We start from the raw sequence: 11,588 nt of genomic DNA, 5'->3' as shown, positions 1-11,588 counted from the left end.
ACCTAGTGAACCTTAATCTCAGCCAGTGAGTTCTCACACTTCAACCTTTCTGTTTTTCTCCCTCATCCCACCTGAGGAGAGAGAGTGAGTGGCTGTGTGCTACTTAGCTGTGTGCTCATGCAGCCATCACAAAGTATACACAATCATATGTAGCATTTGTGCCTCACCTTACTGATATGAAAAATATGGAATTTTGTCTATTTGGAAATTTGGCAAGATAATTTATCTTGATCCAGCCCCTGAATTAATGCAGGCAGATCCAAGCAAGAGTATGTCACACAAATATGTCCTACAGGAAGAACTGGGAGTACTAATAAAATATGCCACCGTATAATGGCATATAAATTTATACAAGTTTCAGTGTAAAGAGAAGAAAAGGAACAACAAAGACATTTTTAGATGCAGAAGAGCTGCTTATTTTTATAGCACTAAGGCCATGAAATACAGGATATTCCAGTTCTATACCTTGTATACAATAAAAAGGACAGATAGTTATTTTTTTAACTGTCCCTCTTGGAGAATAATTAAAAACAAACAAAACAAAACAAAACAAACAAACAACTTTCTATTGCCAGTAAAAAGATGGAAAACAGCTTCTTTATTCAGCAGCTATTGCATGAAGAATTTCTTGGGCTGGCAAAACTTTCTTGTGAGGAACTACATATTAGTGAGTATAATAACGTCATGCTAGGATGAAAATAAAACAATTAAAGTAATAATGGAGATAACCTGAGTTTTCTCTTATTTATGAGGTTGTTGATGTTAGTATTCACTGGTGAACTATTTTATTATTATGATGAGGGCTATATAGTTTTCTAAATTGGTTATTCAAGGAAAATCTCGCTGTATTAGTGGTTTCTGTCTTTTTATCATAGGAAGTTCTAATTTGTCACTGTTTTGTTTAATTAATTCCACATCCTGCTGACACCTAGTGACCAAATAATCCCATCTGCTTTGATATTTCTGAGACCTCTAAAACAGGTAAGTGGAGATTACATGACAGCTATTGTGAGATATTCTGTCCTCATCAGTTATTTAGAGTTCATTAAATTATGGAACAAAACTTGTGTAATTTTTTAGAGCCAGAAGACTTCCACTTAACTTCAATTTCACTTACATTTCCATACTGGACAGTGGATAGGAACAAAAATAAGTACCTTTGAATGGCTTAATTTCTGTATATTAAAATCTCACTTTGGTATTTTTTGTGCAGTGTTTTATGAGTATAAGGGACAATCCTGCCATAGCTCAACTGGCGGAGCTAGCCTAATTCTTAGCTCCAGGTGGTGAAGACTCCAATTTATTGTATCAGGCAGAAGAAAAATGTCATTAAATCCTCTAAAGTTTTTTTGAAAATTTAATATGAGTCATTGATGAGATGACTGATGGGTAGGCATATTTTAGGAAAAAGAGTTCAGAAACAGACCTGATAAACAGGAAAGTTAGTCATTCCATTCATTCCTAATTCAAGTTTTGCCAATCTGAATATTAAATAACCATTTAAAATTAATCATGATTTGCTTCAATAAAAGGTAATTTAAGTTTCTTATTTTGATGTCCTTGACAGTGAGGAGAATATACCTACAAGGGTAACAAAAAGATTAAAATAAAAGGGGGACCAAGCATGAAATTCACTTAACTGTTTATCTGCTCTGTACAGTACACTTAGAAGGATGGGCACCCCAGAGGGATGTAAACATGGGGAGGAGTAACTGCCTGCACCAGTACATACTGGGGACTGACCGGTTTTGGTTGCTCTGTTGACAGAGGCATCCTGTCAACAGGATGTCAGCAGGCCCTGACTCTGCTAAGTACAAAAAAAAAATTAAAAAAAAAATAGGAGGGTTAACACTAAGAATATGAATACTCCCACCTCATTGAAGCTGTGATGCTTGCTAAACTTAAGTCTTATGCTGACCAATCCCATAACATTCATAACCCTGTCATAGCATTCTCTTTATAAACAACATATATTTTAGTGTTCTGGCTGAAAATTTTAGGCTATGTCCATTTAATAAACACAGAAAAGGGAAAAAAATAAAAGTTGTAAAAAAATCTGTAGCCATGTTAATCTTATTTGTTTGTGGTGACTGACTGTCCTGGTTTCTTCTTGTATTTGATAATCGTATTAGCATTGGAAGAAGCTTTGTCAGTTCTGCCAATGGTCTTTCTCTCTTAATTACTATTTTCAGTAATTTTTTTGGTGCTCATTGATAATTTTGAGCCACAGCTGCTCTTTCCATTTTGATTTGTTTATCTTCCATGTGACAATGTGTAAGATGAAAATGAATTCCATTAGAGTGTGCTTTCTTGTGCAATATGTGAATATAGTAATATAGTTTTTGTCTTAGGGTATTTATTTGCATGAACACTTTTTTTTTTTAACTACTTCTTGTTAGCAGAATATTAGGTTTTAAGATTTAGATTATACATGTTTATTCTTTTAAGTTATAATGCAATTAGTTTATATATTGATATCACATGAAGCCAATGTATCTAAAGGGTATGCATTAAAAACCCTGAAAATGGGAAGGAAGATCCCTTTGCAACTGTGCAGGCTGGGGACTCACTGAGGAGTACCTCTGCTAAAAGCGGCCCTGGGAATCTTGGTAGGCAGCAAGCTGAACATGACTGCACAGTGTGCTCTGGCACCTGAGGTCAACAGAAGTGATTGGCAGGGAATGGTGGTGGAGGATTGCTCCATGAGGGGAGGCAACCTGTGAGCTAAGGGCAGCAGAGAAGTAGGCAAGGGTCCTCACTGTCACGGAGTCTGAGAGTTGAATCAGTAAGTCAGGATCAGGGTTAGGTTTGAAGGCAGTGATCAACCTGAGGCCTGTGATCACACAGCAAATCCATCATGATGAGGTTGGTCCAGGGTCAATCCAAAAGGCAAGCCAGTAGTTTAGGATCACTGGCAGAACCAAGGTGGTACAAGCCTGGGAGCAGATCTGGCTGCTGTGCAGCTGAAGTATTGCTCAGGTGGGCACCAAGCATGAGACTCTTACCTGGAAAGTAATTCCCCAGGGAAGAAGAGGCAGATCCTTACTTCTTTCTCCACGACAGCCCTTAGCAGCTGTACTAAGTCAGTCTTGGACTCAGTCAACTGAGCTCCTAGAAGAGGGAGACAGGCACGACAATGACTATTTCCTTTCCTTGGTATTTGCTAGATCGATCTAAAATACTACATCCAACTTTGGTGCCCCTCCAATATAGGAAAGGAACCAGATATCTTGTATTTGTTCAGCAGAGGGATAACGATATGGCCAAGTGTTGTGGTTCTGCTCAAGTGGGCAGCCGAGCTCCACCACAGCTGCTCTCTCACTCCCCCTCCTCAAAGAGGAATGGGGAGAAAATATGTGAAAAGGGCTCAAGGATTGAGATAAGGACGAGAAAATCACGCAATAATTATTGTAACGGGCAAAACAGACTCAGCATAAGAAGATAGTAAGATTTATTGCTCATTACTAACAAGCTAGAGAAGTGAGAAACAAAGGAAAGAAACCAAAAGCACCTTCCCCCCCATCCACCCTCCTCCACCTCCTCCCCCCGAGCGGCGCAGGGGAACGGGGAAGTGGGGGTTATGGTCAGTCTACAGCGCTTCTCTGCCGCTCCTTCTCGGTCACTCTCGTCCCCTGTGCTGTGGGGTCCCACCCACAGGATGCAGTCCTTGATGAACTGATCCAGCGTGGGCTTCCCACAGGCAGCAGCTCTTCCAGAACTGCTCCAGATATAGGTCCGTACCACGGGGTCCATCCCTCAGGAGAAAACTGCTCCAACCTGGCTCCCCTATGGGCAGCAGCTCCTGCCAGGTCACCTGCTCCTGCGTGGGCTCCTCTCCACGGGCTACAGGTCCAGCCCGGAATCTGCTCCGGCAGGGATCTTCCACAGGCGGCAGCCTCCGTCGGTGCAGGGCCACCTGCTCCACCGTGGTCTCCTCCACGGGCTGCAGCATGGAACCCTGCTCCACCGTGGTACTCCATGAGCTGCAGGGGGACAGCCTGCTTCACCATGGTCCTCACCATAGGCCACAGGGGACTTCTGCTCCGGCGCCTGGAGCACCTCTCCCCCTCCTTCCTCACTGACCTTGGCGCCTGCAAGGCCGTTCCTCACTGCTCTCACTCTCCCGGCTGCTGTGTGGCGCAGCGTTTTTTTCCCTGTCTTAAATATGCTCTCACAGAGGCGCAAAACAACATCGCTTATTGGCTCAGCTCTGGAAAACAATGGGGCCCGTACCAAACATGGGGCAGCTTCTAGATCCTTCTCACAGAACCACCCCTATGGCCCCCTGCTACCAAAACCTTGCCATGTAAACCCACTACACCAAGTTGCTGGAGCACTTGCCTTGTGAGAAGAAGCTGAGGGAGTTTGCTTATTCAATTTGGAAAAGAGATAGCTTTGGTCATGTAGGCAGCCTACCACTACCTACAAGTCATCAAGACAGAGCCAATTGAAACAAGAGATGTCCAAAATGGATGTAAGGAGATACTTTTTTCACTGTGGAGACAGTCAAGTAGTGAAAAACATTTCCAAGAGAGGTGATGAAGTCTCTGTCCTTGGAGGTTTTCAAGAGCTGACTTGATAAAGCCCTGAGCAGCCTGGCCGTGCCTTACAGCTGACCCAACTTTGGGAGACCTCCTGAGGTCCCTTCCATCCTGGGCTGTCTTATAACCCTGTGGCTCTACAATGTCTGATTACTTCATTATCTAAATTCTTATTTATTTCAGTTTCTAGAGTTTTATTTTTTATTATTGTTATATTTATCAACAATAATTTTGAGAGTGAAAAATGGGAGAAGAATGAAAAAAATAAAATTATTTTAAGATAAAAAAGAGGCAATGATACTATAATAAAGACATCTAAACTAGGTCTTCAAAAGCTAATTACAATTTAATTATCCTGGCCACTGGTAAGTAGAAGTAGAAGCTTGCTACCCCAAAGTACTTCCTTCAAAGAACAAATTAGACCAAATCCAATTGTATCACATGAAACTGCTGGAATTTTAGGTAGTTTTCTGCTACACATTGGAATAGGTTAAATAGGTATTTAAATCAGGAGTAGGTTCTCCAGATAAAACAAAGAAATCAAGAAAAGAAATCTCACAATAAGTTACTGAAGAAAAGGAAATATAAGACAATGAAAAAGTCTTCATAATGAATAATTAGGAATTGTCCTTGGAAAAGCAGATGTTCATTTTATACTCCTGATACCACCATCGAAACTGATTTGTAGAAGGTGTGAATCAGCATGAACTAATAGCATGTTATTTATCATAAACTAGTCATATTGGGTTCCTTTTCTGTTGGCATTTTAGTTTAGATAAGGAATGTGCTTCTGTGTTCAGTCTACTGGTCATTCCCTCTCACTTCACTTTGGTTCATGTTGCAGGCAGGTCTTAGAGGCTACTAACTGTTATTTCTTTTGCACAAAACTGAATAACAAATAAATAAATAAAAAGCCACTGTAACTGCTAATGGGCATTTGGTCCACGTGACCAGGCTAAAATTGGTTGAAAGCAGAACCTTATGCATATACCACAGTCTTGGTACCAACCTTCACTCTATAGTGAAAGTTTCTTCTCATTGGTCTGCACTGTTTGCTGACATGGGCATATGGGTTCTTTTCAGGAATTAAAGTACTTGAACAAAATTAAAAACTTTCTCATCTGGATTATATTCTAAGAGATGAAAACTCAGTAACATCAACTGAAATTCTAAAATTGACTTCACATGAACCTGGATCTGACTGAAAAACAAGTAGCAACTCATCTGTATGTAATGTTATACTTACCTTTTGAACAACCAATATTTTCAAATGATTTTTTTTTTGTCACAATTTGCTATTTAAAAAAAAATATTATTGTTTTTCTTTACTTGAAATCAAATGAAAATGAAGCCTGGATACAAAATTTTCTTTCCAGTAGTAGAGAATAAAAATGTATCTCTATCCTCTAGAAGGAAGGCTGAAATCAACTCATATATCCATGTTTCCATCAATTTAGAAAAAGAAAAACTTGGCAGAAAGTTAGGACTAGGCTGTTAAGGATTCCTACTGATAACATTTCTGAATTAAGAACAAATAGAAATTTGTTCTTGATAGCTCTTTTATAGCTTCGTGCAGCTGGATTACACTTAACTGCAAAAGGAATTCAATTTTCTTTATCATCAATTTGACATTGTTTAACAGATGTTTTCTGGAAACTATTGTAATCTTCTTAATTTGTCTCTGTGTAATGTGCAACAAATATCCTTGGTTAATAGTCTGATTATTAAATTTAATTATTTTTCTAAAGCATTTTTCATTGTTGCAGAAACTTTGAATCCTAATAACAAGGCTATAAAGAACACTGATTTCACTCTGGTTTTAAAGCCCACAACTAGTTTACAACAGACACATGCTAAAACAGTCCTCAATATAAAATGATCTGTGACAGACTTATGATTATAGATAGTATAATAGAAATGGGAATCTTTATTGGTGAGTCTTTGTCTAATGATTCAGAGAGAACATTTGTCTTAGTATTTGTTCTTGTCATGACCCTCTGAATTTTTTTTTAATCTGGAAACTAAGCCTATTGATGGAACTAGAAATGCATAGAAAGAGAGGTAAATTACTAAGGAAGATCTGTCTAAGCACGGACAAAAAAATAACAGAATAGGGAAACACATTTGTATTATAATTTTTTTAGGCAAAATGGTGTCTAGTGATGGTTCAGAATTTATTAGTTCATATAAAATAATAGTAAGATCACTTCAAGCTATCTTGCAGAATATTGCTTTCTTGTGCTACATCTTTTTTATACCATATTCAGTCGCCATTTGGGGATGAATTCTTATGGTTTATCTTCACAATTATATATCTATTTTGGATAATGGCTGCAACTTTTTTTCCCTGTCTGCATATAGGCTTTTCAGAACAGCCTCTCAGCTCCTATAAATAGGCCTCTCTCCATTAACATAGGCGTACTACTTTAAAACTTCCACGCGCACCTTTATTGCTGGAAGAAGGTGAGGCTGGATCCTACAGCCAGATTGAAAATGGCAGGGCTAAGTCACAGAAGAATGTGGGAGGTGGGGATCATGTCCCTCAGTATGGAAGTCAGGATGGAAGCATGTTAGGAGTGGAAGAACTTTAAAAATTTTGCAGACTTTGTCTCATTTCATACTAAAATATGAATATGAAAATTATGAAAAATATTATATGAAAAATGAAATTGCATGTCCTTTGAAATTACAAACTCTGTGTGAAAGCACATCTCCCCACATTGCAGAGTTATCATGTTAATAAATATTTGGAGCTCTCACAGAAAATGAACTAGCATCAAGACAAGCGGTTAAGAATCCTCACAGAATATCCCACTAGTTGGAACACTCAGTCTGGCTTGTCCAAGATCTATCTTGCCAGACCTGACATGCATATGCAATTTCTTAGAAAATTCTATAATTAAGGGTGAAGTTTTCTATAAGACACCTGACTAAGAAGGCAAGAATGAGTGAAGACTTGGCTCTGTAACACAAAGATGAACCCATAACATCAGAGACATGGGAAAGTCATTTTCTGTTTCGAAAAATAAGTGTTTAGTATTAAAAAAACAAAACCCATAAGCCTGCAAGCTATTATAGAAATACATGCATAAATTATTTATAACTATTATATACTATTGATTAAACATTTACTTACAAAAAAAAAAAAAAAAAAAAAAACAACAAAAAAAAACAACACACTTCAGTACAAAAAAAAAAAAAAAACAACTACAACAATTACATTTTAGTATAAAAGTCACATTGTTTCAGTAGTCATTTCTTTCACACTTGGGGAATTTCTGAAGTGAAATTATACCAGCACTTTTATGTTTAGTTGGCTTTGGTAGACTTCTATTCCATTAAATTATTTGATCAATTTTTAAATCTATGTATGTGTTACACATCAACAGTATCCCATGGCATTGAATTTTACAGGCTTCTTTTATTCTTGTGACAAAACTATTTCCTCCTATGTTTTTAAAATATCTACTTGATAACATTGTGGTTTAGACCTGGCAGGCAGCTAAGTACCACACAGCTGCTTGCTCACTCTCCCCAGGTGGTGGTGGGGAGAGAATCAGAGAGGTAAAAGTACAAGAACTCATGGGTTGAGATAAAAACAGTTTACTAGGTAAAGCAATAGTGAAACACAGAATTCATTCACTACCTCCCATCAGCAGGCAGATGTTTAGCCACTTCCAGGAAAGAAGGGCTCATCGTGTATAATGTCTTCTTTGGAAGACAAATGTCATCACTCCAAATGTCCCCCTTTCCTCCTCCTTTCTCCCAGCTTTTATTTCTGATCATGATGCCACATGGACATCCCTTTGGTCAGCTGTCCTGGCTGTGTCCCCTCTCATCTGGTGCACCCCTGGCCTCCTCACTTTCAGGGCAGCACAAGAAGCAGAAAAGTCCTTGGCTCTGTGCAAGCACTGCTCTGCAATATTAAAAATACCAGTATGTTATCACAACTATTTTAATCAAAAATCCAAAACACAGCATTGTGTGAGCCTCTACAAAGAAAATTAACTCTGTCCCAGCCAAAACCATAACAAATAATTTCATGTAATGGCATCCAATTATTATACCATGAGTTTTGGGAGTAATTTTATTTTATTTTTTTTTTTTCCAAAAGAGAAGTTTTTTCCTGCTGTTCTTATCTAGTCTTACAATATTGTGACTCAATTCAGGTAGAACCAGAATTTCATGCAGTATTTAAGATATAGCTCCATCCCAGTTTTGTAGAATGGCCATATTGTTTTCTCCTCTAAACATTTCCCAAAGATTCAAGCATTATATTTTATGTTTTGAATGCTACTGAACTAGATAATATTTTGATGGAGATATTCACAATGCAAACAAAATCTGTTACCTAAGCAGTAATAACCAAATCAGAGTTAATCACTGTATTTTTAGTTAGGCCTGTTGTTTCTCATGTGCATTAGTTAGCATTTATTGACATTGAATTTGATCTGTCATTTTATCATTCAGTCACTCAGCTCTGTGAAAGACTTTCACATTATTTTACCATCAATTATGATACAAAGTTATTCAGAGCACTAAAAATGATCAGTTGGCCTTGTCACATCACCATTCACTACCTTTCCCAGGTCATTTATACTGAACAGGTATCTCAGCAGATAACAATATCCATTGTGAGAACTAATAATTTATTCCTACCATTTATTTTCTATCTGTTAACCATGTATCACTACACAAGACAACTTTCTTACCTTGGAAAAAAATATATTATCTTTTTAGAATGAGAACATTAAAAGCTTTAGGAATTTAAGTACACCATATCTGTTGAGTTTCCTTTACCTGTATACTTGATGTCTTCAATGATTCTAAAAGATTTCTGAGGTCTGGCTTCCCTTTATAAAAGCCTACTCAAACCTTCCCCATTATGCTATTTATCTGCATGTTTAAGTAATTTCATATTTTATTTTGTATTTTTCCCATTTGTGCAGGACTAACTAAAAGTTTTATGAAGCTGAACTTTATGCCCTACACTGAGAAGAGAAAGAATTTGAACCTAAGTTTTCTTCTATTTCAAATCTTTTATTTGTGCTTTTATTTGTGCTTCTATTTGTGCTTTAAATCATAGGGCTGAAGGAGAACACCTCTGACTAAAGATATGAGGGATAAAAGGCAATCTTGTTTAGACACCTAACACCACACACACAGGCGATGGTTTTTGAATTTCAATTAGAGACAAGACCTGGACTTCGCAAAATGCTTAATAGAGACCTAAGTCACACACCCCTGTCTAGCATTGACTAATGGCTATCTTAGGAAACTCTCCATGCTGACTTTTCTTACACAACTGTTACCCATATCACAGAAGGTCCAAGGCTATACCTCTACAAGTTAACTAAACATGCCTGAGCACTGAAGGCAACCAGCAGGCTCCTTGTGCCTGTCCCCAACACACAAGGCTGCATGCAAACTACCTACAGGGAACAGTCTGTGGAAAAGTCACCCTAAAGGGCGTAAGATTTATGAGATTTCTAGCTGGCATACTTTGGAAACACACAAAGACTGTTCCAAGAGAGGCTCCCTGTAGACAGTCATGTGTTGGCACACAGTAGCGACCCTCAATGCACTTACAGTCTAGAAACAAAGGCCTATGCTGCTTTATGGAGCTAGCTCTGTTCTCCCTCTAAATATAACTTTACATTAAAGAATAATTTGAATATACCTCTTTAGAGAAGCTTTGTTTTGTTCTCCAACACCTCAAAGGAATTCAGTTGTATAGTAAAACAATGATATTTATATAGTATTACATTCCATTTCCTTAATCCAGAGGCATTATATATATTGCTGCACAGTATCTTTATTGTATGACAGCAGCTTCTGCCACAAAGGAAGCAAGGTTCCTTTACTAAGTATTGTCAAGGTGCTGCATGGTCCTACAGCTCCCTACAGGCCTCGGGCTAGGAGCTGCAGACGTCCCCTGGGCAGCATGGCCAGGGCCTGGCAATCGCTCTTTCCCTTCTGGAAACAAGACAGACGAAGAAAATAAAATGAAAAAGCTCAAGTGTCGGGGTAAAGGTAAGATCACTTACTAATCATTGTCATGGGCAAAACAGATATGACTTGGGGAAAACTTTGAGAGCAGTTGCCAGGGCCCATCCCTCAGCCCCAGCCAGGATCAGGGCAGCTCTGGGGGACAGCGGGGCAGCCCCAGGCCTAGGCACCTTCCTGGCGACAGGGAGGGACAAGTTAGGCTGGGAGGCGGGCCTGAGGCTGGGCCTGACTTTGCAGGGCTCACAGCTGGGCAGGACAGGGCTGCAGAGAGCTAGAGACAGGCCGGGCTGAAGCTCTGCTGGGGCATGGGCTTACAGCCTTTTGGTGTGAAATGGGACTTGGGCAGGGTTGGGAGTCCTGGGTAGCACAGGACAGGGCTGGAAGTACCCTCAGAGCCCTGATGAATATTTTTAATGTATCCTCAGAAAAAAATGGTAATGTGGGGAGAATCCAATCACATCATCACAAAACAATACAATTCAGGTACACAGGGGAATAAGAGGTTGCACTGACAAGTATGGCTTTACCATATCCTAATTTTTGGCTGTTTGAGTTTTACGTTATTTTAATATTCTTTTGCACATAAATTGTATAAAATAAGAATTATCCAAATGAATCAAACATCAATAAAACCATTTCAGCAATACATAATACTTTAAAAGGTTTTAAATAACATAACATTATGAAAATTACATGCAAATAATGGATTTCTGATATAGAAGCTTACATATTTACTGAGAGCAATTAGAGAGCTGAGAAGTATTTTTGATGTATTCTTCCTAAAATTTAAGATAATAATAATTACATTGCTATCATACCTTAGTTGGTGTTTATAAAATGCAATCAGAATGGGTGAATCGCTACATTTGTTTTTTAACATTTTACAAGTAATGCAGTTAACACTTCTAGACCTTTGCAGAACCCTGCTGATTGAGCAACCAGTAAGATTTCTTGAGTTGAATTTGTTAATAGCTTTTTTCTCACTTGTTTAAATTATTTTCATACATAATATATACAGTTAATGTTATATAATGGAAT

General features: G+C 38.3%; 1 long non-coding RNA gene across 1 annotated transcript; it reads right to left on the bottom strand.

Moving 5' to 3' along the window:
• Positions 1–8,128: 8,128 nt before the first annotated feature.
• On the bottom strand, positions 8,129–10,752 carry LOC311437451. The gene is made up of 2 exons (XR_014693478.1): positions 10,589–10,752; positions 8,129–8,457 (listed from the first exon to the last, which is right to left on the bottom strand). It is a non-coding gene; the product is annotated as an uncharacterized lncRNA (long non-coding RNA).
• Between the last annotated feature and the right edge of the window lie 836 nt (positions 10,753–11,588).

Source organism: Aythya ferina (assembly GCF_964211825.1).
Source record: "Aythya ferina genome assembly, chromosome: 5".
NCBI classification, from domain to species: domain Eukaryota; kingdom Metazoa; phylum Chordata; class Aves; order Anseriformes; family Anatidae; genus Aythya; species Aythya ferina.
Note: the sequence above shows the minus strand (reverse complement) of the source record. Positions and strands in the feature narration are given on the sequence as shown.